Below are 12517 nucleotides of genomic sequence, written 5' to 3' on the forward strand. Positions count from 1 at the left end.
GTATTCTAAGAACTTTCGCAGCACTGATTTTCTAAGTTCTAAGAACTGTGCCATCACTATCATTCTATATTCTAAGAACTTTCGCAGCACTGACATTCTCAATTCTAAGAACTCTGCCATCACTGACATTCTATATTCTAAGAACTTTCGCAGCACTGACATTCTAAGTTCTAAGAACTCTGCCTTCACTGATATTCTATATTCTTAGAACATTCGCAGCACTGACATTCTAAGTTCTAAGAAGTCTGCCCGCACTGACATAATATATTCTAAGATCGTTCCCAGCATTGATATTCTAAGTTCTAAGAATTATGAATTCACTGACATTCTATATTCGAAGAATTATCGCAGCACTGACATTCTAAATTCTAAGAACTCTGCCATCAGTGACATTCTATATTGTAAGAATTTTCGCAGCACTAATATTCTGAGTTCTAAGAATTCTGCTCTCACTGATATTCTGTATTCCAAGAACTGTCGCAGCACTGATATTCCAAGTTCTAAGAACTCTGCCTTCACTGACATTCTATATTCTTAGAACTTTCGCAGCACTGACATTCTAAGTTCTGAAAATTCTGCCATCACTGACATTCTATATTCTAAGTGTTCGGCCACCATTGACATTCTATATTCTAAGAATTTTCCCAGCACTGACATTCTACGTTCTAAGAATTCTGCCGGCACTGACATTCTAAGTTCTAAGAACTCTGCCATCGCTGTCATTCTATATTCTAAGAACTTTCAGAGCACTGACATTCTAAGTTCTAATAATTCTAACATCACTGGCATTCTATATTCTAAGAACTTTCGCAGCACTGCCATTTTATATTCTAAGAACTTTCTGAGCACTGACATTCCAAGTTCAGGCAACTGTGCCGGCAATGATATTGTATATTCTAAGAACGTTCCCAGCATTGACATTCTAATTTCTAAGAATGATGAATTCAGTGACATTCTATGTTTTAAGAACTTTCGCAGCACTGACATTCTAAGTTCTAAGAATTCTGACATCACTGACATTCTATATTCTAAGAACTTTCGCAGCACTGATATTCGAAGTTCTAAGAATTCTGACATCACAGACATTCTATATTCTAAGAACTTTCCTAGCACTGACATTCCAAGTTCTGAGAACTGTGCCCGTAATGATATTGTATATTCCAAGAATGTTCCCAGCATTGATATTCTAAGTTCTAAGAACTCTGCCATCAGTGATATTCTATATTCTAAGAACTTTCGCAGCACTGACATTCTAAGTTGTAAGAACTCTGCCGTCACTGACATTCTACATTCTAAGAAATTTTGCAGCACTGATATTGTAAGTTGTAAGAATTCTGCCATCATTGTCATTCTATATTCTAAGAACGTTCCCAGCATGGAGATTCTAAGTTCTGAGAATTCTGCCATCACTGTCATTCTATATTCTAAAAACTTTCGCAGCCTTGACATTCTAAATTCTAAGAACTCTGCCTTCACTGACATTCTATATTATTAGAACTTTCGCAGCACTGACATTCTAAGTTCTGAAAATTCTGCCATCACTGACATTCTATATTCTAAGTGTTCAGCTACCATTGACATTCTACATTCTAAGAACTTTCGCAGCACTGACATTCTAAGTTCTAAGAACTCCGCGGCACTGACATTGTAAGTTCTAAAAATGTTCCCAGCATTGACATTCTACGTTCTACTAATTTGGCCATCACTGACATCCTATATTCTACGAATTCTGCCATCATTGAGAATCTATATTCTAAGAACTTTCGCAGCACTTACATTGTAAATTGTAAGAAGTCTGCCGGCACTGACCTTCTATATTCTAAGAAATTTCCCACCAGTGACATTTCATACTCTAAGAACTCTGCCACCAATGCCATTCTATATTCTAAGAATTTTCCTGCATTGACATTGAAAGTTCTAAGAATTCTGCCGTCACTCACATTCTATATTCCAAGAATTCTACAATCACTGACATCGCAGCACTCAAATTCTAAGTTCTAAGAACTCTGCCGGCACTGATATTCTACGTTCTAAGAACTCTGCCATGACTGATATTCTATATTCTAAGAAAGTTCCCAGCATTGACATTCTAAGTTCTAAGAATTCTGCCATCACAGACATTTTATATTTTAAGAACTTTCGCGGGACCGACATTCTAAGTTCTCAAAATTCTGACATCACTGACATTCTATATTCTGAGAATTCTGACATCAGTGACATTCTGTGTTCTAAGAAATTTTGCAACATTGACATTGTAAGTTCTAAAAATTCTGCCATCACTGACATTCAAAATTCTAAGACTTTTCGCAGCACTGACATTCTAAGTTCCAAGAATTTTGCTATGACTGACATTCTATACTCTAAGAACTTTCGCAGCACTGATTTTCTAAGTTCGAAGAACTGTGCCATCACTATCATTCTATATTCTAAGAACTTTCGCAGCACTGATATTCTGAGTTCTAAGAATTCTGCCCTCACTGATATTCTGTATTCTAAGAACTGTCGCAGCACTGATATTCCAAGTTCTAAGAACTCTGCCTTCACTGATATTCTATATTCTTAGAACTTTCGCAGTACTGACATTCTAAGTTCTGAAAATTCTGCCATCACTGACATTCTATATTCTAAGTGTTCGGCCACCATTGACATTCTATATTCTAAGAATTTTCCCAGCACTAACATTCTACGTTCTAAGAACTCTGTCGGCACTGACATTCTAAGTTTTCAGAACTCTGCCATCACTGTCATTCTACATTCTAAGAACTTTCACAGCACTGACATTCTATATTCCAAGAATTCTGCCATCACTGACATCGCAGCACTGAAATTCTACGTTCAAAGAACTCTGCCGGCATTGACATTCTACGTTCTAAGAATTCTGCCATCACTGACATTCTATATTCTAAGAATGTTCCCAGCATTGACATTCTAAGTTCTAAGAATTGTGAATTCAGTGACATTCTATATCTAAGAACTTTCGCAACATAGACATTCTAAGTTCTGTGAACTGTGGCGGCAAGGACATTCCATAGTCTAAGAACGTTCCCAGCACTGAGATTTTAAGTTCTGAGAATTCTGCCATCACTGTCATTCTATATTCTAAAAATTTTCGCAGCCCTGACATTATAAGTTCTAAGAACTCTGCCATCACTGACATTCTAAATTCTAAGAACTCTGCCATCACTGACATTCTATATCCTATAACTTTCGCAGCGCTGACATTCTAAGTTCTACGAAGTCTGCCCAGACTGACACTCTATACTCTCACAACGTTGCCAGCATTGACATTCAAAGATATAAGAATTCTGCCATCACTGACATTCTTTATTGCAAAATTTTGCTCCGAACTGAAATTCTAAGTTCTAAGAACTTTTGCAGTACTGAGATTCTAAATTCTAAGAAGTCTGCCTTCACTGACATTCTATATTCTAAGAACTTTCGCAGCCCTGACATTCTAATTCTAAGAACTCTGCCATCACTGACATTTGTAAGGTTTCCTGACCATATGAGCATTGTGCTTTTTCAAATGCTTTTTCTGTATCTCATCAAGTAATTGGGTCATTTGGATCTAGATTTTTTTAATGTAATTAATTATGGTAAATGTTTTTTTTTCCCTGTTATTCAGTCATCCTTGTATCCTTCATATAATTCCAAATTGATCACAGTGAATTATGTTTTGTAAATAATGATGTAGCCATTTTGTTTTCATGTTATTTCGATTTTATATTAATATTTATAAGTAATAGAGTCTATTGTAGTAATTCTTTACTTTCTTCTTCCCTAGTTTTTTGGGGGGATTCTATCTCACGAATGAATTTTGTAGAATTTTTTTCTTTTCTCATTTTTGCAAGTAATGTTTGTAATGTGTTTATTTGTTCTTTCAAAGTCTGATGGTATTTACTCATAAATCCATCTGTACCAGGATTTTTTTTCATAATTTCTTTAAAGCTCATTCAGGTTCATTTTCTAACACTGCCTGATCTAAGATTGTTTTTATTTTCTATTAATGCTGCTATTTTAAATGTTCATAGTTAAGTCTCCCTTTGAATTCTTGTGTTGGTATGCAATTGTCTATTCTCAGGACAATGTTTTCTAAATTTCTGTTATGACTTTGCCCTGTCTATGTTTCATTGTGACCATTTGTTTTCCCTCCATTGTCTTTAGGATTACATTTCATTTAAGAACATATTTTGAAGGAATGTTTAGCTTCGTTTTAGGATTCTACTATAATTTTCTTTTCTATTTTATCTATTTTTCCTCTGATATCCAATATTCCATCTTTTATCTTTATATTTGTTATTTTTTTGGGTAATTGAATAGCTGGCTCACTTTATCATTCCTTAATTTTTAATTTTATTGAGATATGGATTCAAAGATATGATTTTTACCTATCTCTGAGGACTGATTTAGATGTATTTCAGAAATTTTGGATTTTTTTCTTTTTGTCATTATCCTCCTTTATGCAATTATTTATTTCTCAGCATTCATTAACCTACTTCAGTATCATATTGATAATTCATCATTTAGGCCTGTATTTTTATGTATTTTATCCTGTATTTATGTGTTTTACAGGTGGGTTTTTTAATAAGATGAATTATGTTAAATGCTTTTAATATTAAATCATTCTTGTGTTTCTGATATAAATCCAGCTTTGTCATAGTAAATAATTTATTTAAGATATGACTGTATACCAGAGGTGTCAAACACACCAATACATTTTTCAGTAAACTTAGAACTAATATTCCTTTGTTGACTTTCGTTCTGTTAAGTGGACATTTGTTTCTGTGTTTCTCTCTCTGGACATTATAGATATTTGTTTCTTTATTTGTTTTTATATGACACTGTGGTTGCGACTTCTGATTTTTCCTTTTATATTTGTGCATCAACTATTTCTTTTAGCAATTTTTGTTTTAGCCTCCCATTTTTATTCTGTAAGAGTATTTTAGATTTTTTATGTATATGATATATTGTCAGGTGTTCTTTTCCATTTACTCTATGTTTGTCTCTGTTGCATTATTCCAACCATTCATGTTAAAATTTTGATCATTAGTCATGTGTTTTCCTTCATTTGGTTTTGCATTAAGTTTTACCTGCTTCCTCTATTAAGTTAGTACTTTGTATTTGCAATTAGTTTAGCACTTAATGCTCAGATGCTGTTCTTCCCCATAGGCCGTGTCCGATGTTCTATGTTCTGGGAATTTGTTTATATTTTACATTTCTTTTTTATTCTATCTTGTTCTCTGTTTCTCCACAATTGTTCTCCATTCACTTTCCCTTTCCATAAAAATATTTCAGCATCTTTCTTGTCCTTTTCCACTCATCCTTAATTTATGGTCATCTTTCATTGTTCTATCCAAGAAGTCTTCCTTACTTTCCCCCCTGCATCACTTCTCTTTTTCCAATTCATATTGAATTTTAAATCGTAAGTTAATGACATATTGTCACTAAATAGGTACATTTCCCCCCTCTTCCAGATGTTTAGGTCCTCAATTATATCTTTTGTCTTATTGCTACCACTAGTGTTTCTAGAATTATATCAAATAAGATGGGAAATTGGAGTGGGGGTAGTGGGTCGGGAATGCATCTTTCTTTTATTCATGTATGTATTAGGAATACTTTGTATTTTAACTTTTGAAATAATGCTACCTTTTGCTATATATATATATATATACATATATATATACATATATATATATATATATATATATATATATATGGTGTCTGAGTGTGTATATGTAGAGAGATAAATAGCTATAGGCATATTCTTTATCAGATTAAAAAAATGGTGCTTCTCTTCCAAAGTTGTGTAAGATTTTCACGATAAATGAGCATTGTAGTTTTTCAAATGCTTTTTCTATTTCTTGTCAAATAATCATTTGATTTAAAGCTAATGCTTTAATTTTTAATACAATTATGTTAAATTATTTTCCTAATATCGTCATCCATATATTCCTCTTGTGAATTCAATTGAGTCAAATAAGTTTATTGCATATATTGCTGTAGCCTTTTTGCACTGAGATTATTTAAATTTTTATATCAACGTTCTTTAGAAATAAAATAGAAATAACTTGTGATATATAGAGTATATAGCCTAATAAGGTAGTAATATGATTATTATATTTTAGCTCCTAAACTTTCTGTTTTCTTCTCTGTATTTATTTTTTATTTGAAAGAGAATTTTATTATCGGTACAGTTGAAAATGACAATGCACAAAAGCACGAGAGGCTACTGTCCTGGAGGTTCTCATTTCCCTCCCACTCGGAATGCCAGAGAGAAAACTTCGTTGAAGAAAACATGCAATCACAAACAATGATCAACTCTAAAGACAAGAGGTTTGGTCCAAAAGAACCCAACATAATTAATCCCATGACTGTGGACAGCTTCGCTAAGTAAGATTAAGATATTGCAATCGTAGTGTTTTCATTGGGCTTCCCTTCAGTGAACCAGAGGGCCTGCTTGAGGGAGATGAGGAATGAGCGCATGCGGGACACATCCTTGGCCTGCTTGCTAGACTTGGGGTTAAAGTCGCACAGCCCAGCCACACGTTCCCACTCAGTGGCAGGAGAAGTCTCTTCAACATCATTTCCAAAAGCTTCTTCAGCTGCCCTGTTATTTACTTTTGTTTTCTGTAGCTGTTCATCTTGCCTTGCATACCATTCTTCCAACTCTTTTATTGCTTTTTCTTTCCATTCTGCTTCCTGCTTCTGAGAATTGGCATCAAGGACTTCCAGAAGTTTCATTTGTTCTTGTCTCCATTTACGGATACTCTCTGACTCTGACTGTAATCGATCCACTTGTGAAATAGCTGCATAACTATCGGTTGGACCATTACTCTCCTGGTAGTATTCTCCATTCATCACTGCATCAATAACATCCGGGCCCCGGGGGGGTTCTCCTTGCAGGGAGGCGGGCACACTGCGGCTGTCGAGGATGCTGAAGCCCCAGTGGTTCTCGATGCCCGCGATCTAGCTCTCCTGCTGGGCTAGGAAGACCGCGGACGGATCTTCTTCGCTGCTGCCTCGTCTCGCCACCGCGTTACACGCAGCGGGACGCCCGGGGCGGGGGCCGAAGCGGCTGCCGCACCAAATGGGTCTACCTCAGCCATGGCGCACAGGGCCGGAGCGGGCGGGCAGGGAGCAGGACCGGGAGAGGGAAGGCAGTCAGGGACGGAGGTCAAAGGCCTCTGTGGTAATGGTAGTGGGGGGCCCTTCTCTGTATTTTTAAATGTTATATTGATACTCTCTTCTTTTTAAATATCTCTGTCACTAAGAGCAATCTCCCTTTCCTATACGTCTCAAACACCAATCCTACCTTTAGTGAGACCAAGCAAATCAATACCTTTTCAGAGTTTAAAAAGTATGGGTCATCTTGCTCTTTGAGTCCGACACATCTTTTCTCAGTGAGCTCTGAGGACAAAATGCATTCTCCACTCATTGCCTCCTCTATTTCTTCTTCCCTTCCCCACCCCTACCCTTATTTTTTCCTGGTAACGGGGAATAACAAAATTGCAAACACTCCCAGAAAAAAAAAGACAGAAAACCATTCTCAAGATGTTATATCATTAGAACTACAATGAAGTCAGTTCCTTTCACAGACCTTTCTACTTTAAGCAGGTAAGGTGAAAAAAAAAAATGCAACAAAAACTGGACATAAACAAAAAACCCCTGAATGCCTTATACTGGAAATACTCCCAACATAGTAAGACTTTTCTCAACTCCTTGTCTCCGTTCACCACCCTTTGCCCCAATTTCCCAGTTTTAAAAAAATATTTCCCCAGGTTCTTATTTTGGGGGGAGAACTCTGTCTCATTAAAGGATTGTGCAGATACTTTTCTCTGTTTTTTGGAGAAAATAAATTTATTGTGATCACTTCTTCTTTTCAAAGTTTAAATCCATCTGCAGTAGGATTTTCCCCCCAGTTCATTTAAAATTTATTTAGTTTTATTTTCTGACAATAAAATCTTAGTTTGATTATTTTGGTTTGATTATTGTTAAGGAAATTATTATTTTATTTATTATTAAGTTAATATTTTATTATTAATGCTACTATTTTATCTTTTTGTAACTGAATCTCCCTCTGTTTTGAAATGTGTTGTTTTGGTATGCAATTTTGTTTACTAAGATAACAATGTTCTCCTTTTCTCTTTTGTGATTTTTGCTCTGTTCATGTTTCATTTTTGACCGTTTGATTTCCGTCCTTTGTCTTTCGATTAGATTTCAATTATGGATATATTTTCAAAGAAACTTTAATTTTTTTAGTATTCTATCATCACTTTTTTTCATATTTTATCCATTAATCCTGATATTCAAAATTCCTTCTTTTGTCCCTATTTTAGCTTGTTAGTTTTTTTGTTATTTAATGTCTGACTCAGTTCATTATTCATCTTTTTTAAAAAATTTCAAACAGATAATTTTTTACTCTCTTTCTGAGGACCGATTTAGCAATATCCCCAAAAAGTTGCGTTATATTTGTTTCATTATTGTCCTTTTTCAGATAATTATTTTTCTATGATTTGGTCTTTAACCCATTTATTATTATGCATTAAGAATCACCTTATTAATTTATAATTTGTGCTTCTATCATTTTATGTAATTTGTCATGTTTTTAAAGTGAAGTTTTCTTTCATTAATATGTTGAATCATGTTAAAAAAACTTTCTAATGTAAAGTCATCCTTGTATCTCTTGTGTAAGTCCAAGTTTATCACATATCATATATTACTGCAGAACATTGTTATAAAACATATGGTTGTAGCTTGCAACACTGTGCAGCATGAGCCAGATTAAATTGCAATATGGAAGTATAAATGATATTAGTATAATATATAAATATTTAATACAATATAAATATTTTAATATAAAGTAATATAACATGAATAAAATAAAAATATAAATAATGCAAATAAATATATAAAAAATAAAAATGCAGTAGAACATAGGCAATGGGAATATGTGGTCTACAGCAACCTGCAGGGATCCTTATTATAGTTTAGTGGCCTGTTTCTATTTGAGTTTGAAAATGGGGATATAGACTTTTTGTTGATCTCATTTAAATTTTTTATTCAATAATCATTAATCATATAATTTATAGTTATTCTTTGCTTTCTTCTTCTCTTTCTTTTATCAATAATCTTTATCATGTAAAATATTTTGGCAGGCTGTCTTCTGTCTCATTTTTTAAATTAATTTCTGTAGTCTGGTAAATAATTCTTAAAAGTTTTATAATATTCACTCATAAATCCATCAGGAGCAGACTTTTCTTTCCTTTGTTGTTCCTATAAAGCTCTATTTCAATTTTGTTTCTTTACATTAGATTAAGTGTTTGATTTCATGTCCAATTAATTTTCCTTTTTTTGTATTTTGGTAGACAAACCTCCACTTCTTTTAAATTCTCAATTGTGCAAGCATGTAATTGTGTATTAAAAGTTATGACAATTCCTATTTCTCCTCTGTTATGATTTTTTTCCTTATTATTTGTATTTTAGCACTCTGATTCCCCTTCCTCCCTTTTTTTAGTCATTAGAGAAAATCTTATTTTTCCAATTACCTCCAACTTTTCAGACTACTACGTATGCTTGTTAATTCTCTCATCTTTTTTGTTTGGTGTTTTTCTATTTCTCTTCTAATTTTCAAGATTTCCTCTTGTGTTTATTTTGAGTTTGTTTTTATGTCCTTTTTGAAAATTGCCTAATCTATTTGTTCATTAATCATCCCTTTTAAATTTTATTTATGTTTATTTTCAAATGTATGCTTCCTTTTTGTTTGGTTTGTTTGTTTTTTTTGTGTTTTATTTTCCCTCTGAGGACTGCTTTAGTAGTGTGGTAAAACTGAATCTTGTTCTGGTTCCCTGACCACTGCTGACCCCCTCCCCTTCTCTCACACTCCATCCACCACCCATCCCCGCCAACCCCCACCTTCTACTTTTTATAGTAACTAAGTTTATAATTAGGCAGTTTAAATGTGCAATACTAAGAAATAAGATTGGAAAGGAGAACCTAGAAATCATATATACATGGTCCCAAAGGTGAAAGGAGCATAATTTACAAAACTGGATTATATATTAACTACAATTCTCATCCTGCTAATATATGCTAAATTGGAGACAACCATTTAGGCACTGCTTCTCTGTGTTCTTATTCTTGTTGTTGTTTTTGAGTCATTTTTTCAGTCACATCTAACTCTTTGTGACTCCATTTGGGGTGTCCTTGGCAAAAATGCTGGAGTGGTTCGCCATTTCCATCTCCAGCTCATTTTGCAGATGAGGAAACTGAGGTAAACAAGATTTAATGACTTTCCCAGGGTCACACAGGTAATAATTGTCTCTGGACAGATTTGAACTCAGGTCTTCCTGACTTTAGGCTGGGTGCTCTGTCCACTGAGTGGCTTGTCCCGTGGCATATAAATTCCACACAAATTCCTGACTTCCCAGACCAGCGAGCATCATAAAGAACACCTGAATAGTATAGTATAACTTTGGGATGGTGATTTTCAAATTTTCCTAATAACTTCGAGATGATTTGGATATTTTAATGACCTCACCCCAAAGTGGCACAGATAGAACTTGCTCTGTTTCCCCCCAAAACACTGTAAAACTGAGACCTCAAACTCCTGCCCTCCCAGAACATTCCTCCCTCTGGTCCATGATGTCAAATGCTCCCAAATCTAATCAGTGGTGACAAGAGTGATATTCTCTGCCTCTTCCCCTCCCCATTCTCTTCCCCACCTCCCTACTTTCCTTCACCATCTCATCCCCTATCCCCATGCCACTGTCTGCCTCTGTACCTTTTTCACCACTTGTCTTTATATTTTACTAAAATGTTATTGCTGTTCCATTTCCCCCTGCCAATGATGGTCTTTCACAGTCAGGAGCCAAAGAACCAGCTGTGCCTTCCCCCATTTTATAACTTCATGAATTAAATTATCAGTTCACGTTGCCTCCCAGAAACTTGGGATTGTTTGCTCATTACAGCCATCCTCTTTCAGATCAATTTTTTTTTCTCTTTGGTAAGTTTTGTAACCCACTGATTATGCATAATAATACTAATTCTCCATTGAGTATGGATTTTTTACTTGCCTCCCTGTTTTTAAAGAACTTTTGCTTAAGCTTCTCTATTCTATAGTCTGTTTTATATTTCAGCTATATGACCATTGGTTTTCACAATTTCCTCTTATGTTTATATTAGGTTTATTTTTTTGTTTATTTTCTTGTTATTGAATTTGTTGGTTCAGTTCATTATTCCGGTATTTTATTAATGCATGTTTTCAGAAAAAGGATCTTTCTTCTGACGACTGCTTTAGCTGCATTTGAGAGATTTTGGTATGTCTTTTCACCACCATTCTCTTTCACAAAATTAGCAATTTACTTCTATTATTTGCACTTTGACCAACTCAATTTTCAGGCTGACATAAATCCTCCACTTCTCTGTGCCCTAGCATATCTTCTAATTTATAAAAATATAATTTGGTACTAAAAATATATATATAATCTTTCATGCTCCTACTTGTAGGATACCAGGAACATTTCAGTTCCACTAAAATCAAGTTTTTATTTTTCAGTTCTGTATTTTCTTTCCTATTTACCTTTATTTTAGTTTTATCCATCTTTGAGAGAGGAATGTTAAAATGTCCTGCAAATATTGAGTTGCTATCTGTTTTCCTATATTTCATTAACTTTCCCCTTTCAAATTCAGAAATTATGCTACTTTATGTATATTTAATATTGATAGCCATTCATTGACTTTGGTTCCTTTATGAGGAAAGTAGTTTCTATATTTCTCTCTGGATATTATAAATCTTTTTTTTGTTTGATATGATAGTTGCAATTACTGCATGTTTCTTTTTCTTTTTCTCACGTATTTTTGTAGCTAGTTTTGATCTTGCCTCTCATTTTCATTCTGTATGATTATTCTGGATTTTTTGTATACATAGTGTTGTTAAGTTTCTGTTCTTTTGCATTCTCTTATTTTCTACAGTATTCTATCCATTCATTTAAATTTTTGATCTTTAGACTTGGGTTTTCCTCCATTCATTTTTTGTAGAGTACGAACTACTTCTGCTAGTAAGTCAGTAATTTGTACCTGAATGTAGTTTTACCTGTAGTGATTAGTTAGTCTACCTTATAGGCTCTCGTCTGATTGTGTGCTCTGATTTTTCCACCATATCGTAAGTTTTCTGAATTTACTTATGTTTTTGGTTTATGACCAATGGAATGAATCACGAGAAACGAGAAACAAAACCAAAAAAAAAATAAAAAAAACACTAACAAAAGACATCTCAATAGATGCAGAAAAAGCCTTTGACAAAGTACAACACCCATTCCTATTAAAAACACTAGAAAGCATAGGAATAAGTGAAACCTTCCTCAAAATTATAAATAGCATCTACCTAAAACCATCGACAAGCATTATTTGTAATGGGGATAAGCTAGATGCATTCCCAATAAGATCAGGGGTGAAACAAGGATGTCCATTATCACCCCTATTATTCAATTTGGTACTAGAAACGCTAGCTGTAGCAATA

At 34.2% G+C, this 12517-nt stretch overlaps 1 pseudogene; it reads right to left on the reverse strand.

Moving 5' to 3' along the window:
- Positions 1 to 6396: 6396 nt before the first annotated feature.
- On the reverse strand, positions 6397 to 7125 carry LOC118832542 (annotated as a pseudogene).
- Positions 7126 to 12517: the final 5392 nt, after the last annotated feature.

Source organism: Trichosurus vulpecula, chromosome X, assembly GCF_011100635.1.
Source record: "Trichosurus vulpecula isolate mTriVul1 chromosome X, mTriVul1.pri, whole genome shotgun sequence".
NCBI classification, from domain to species: Eukaryota; Metazoa; Chordata; class Mammalia; order Diprotodontia; family Phalangeridae; genus Trichosurus; species Trichosurus vulpecula.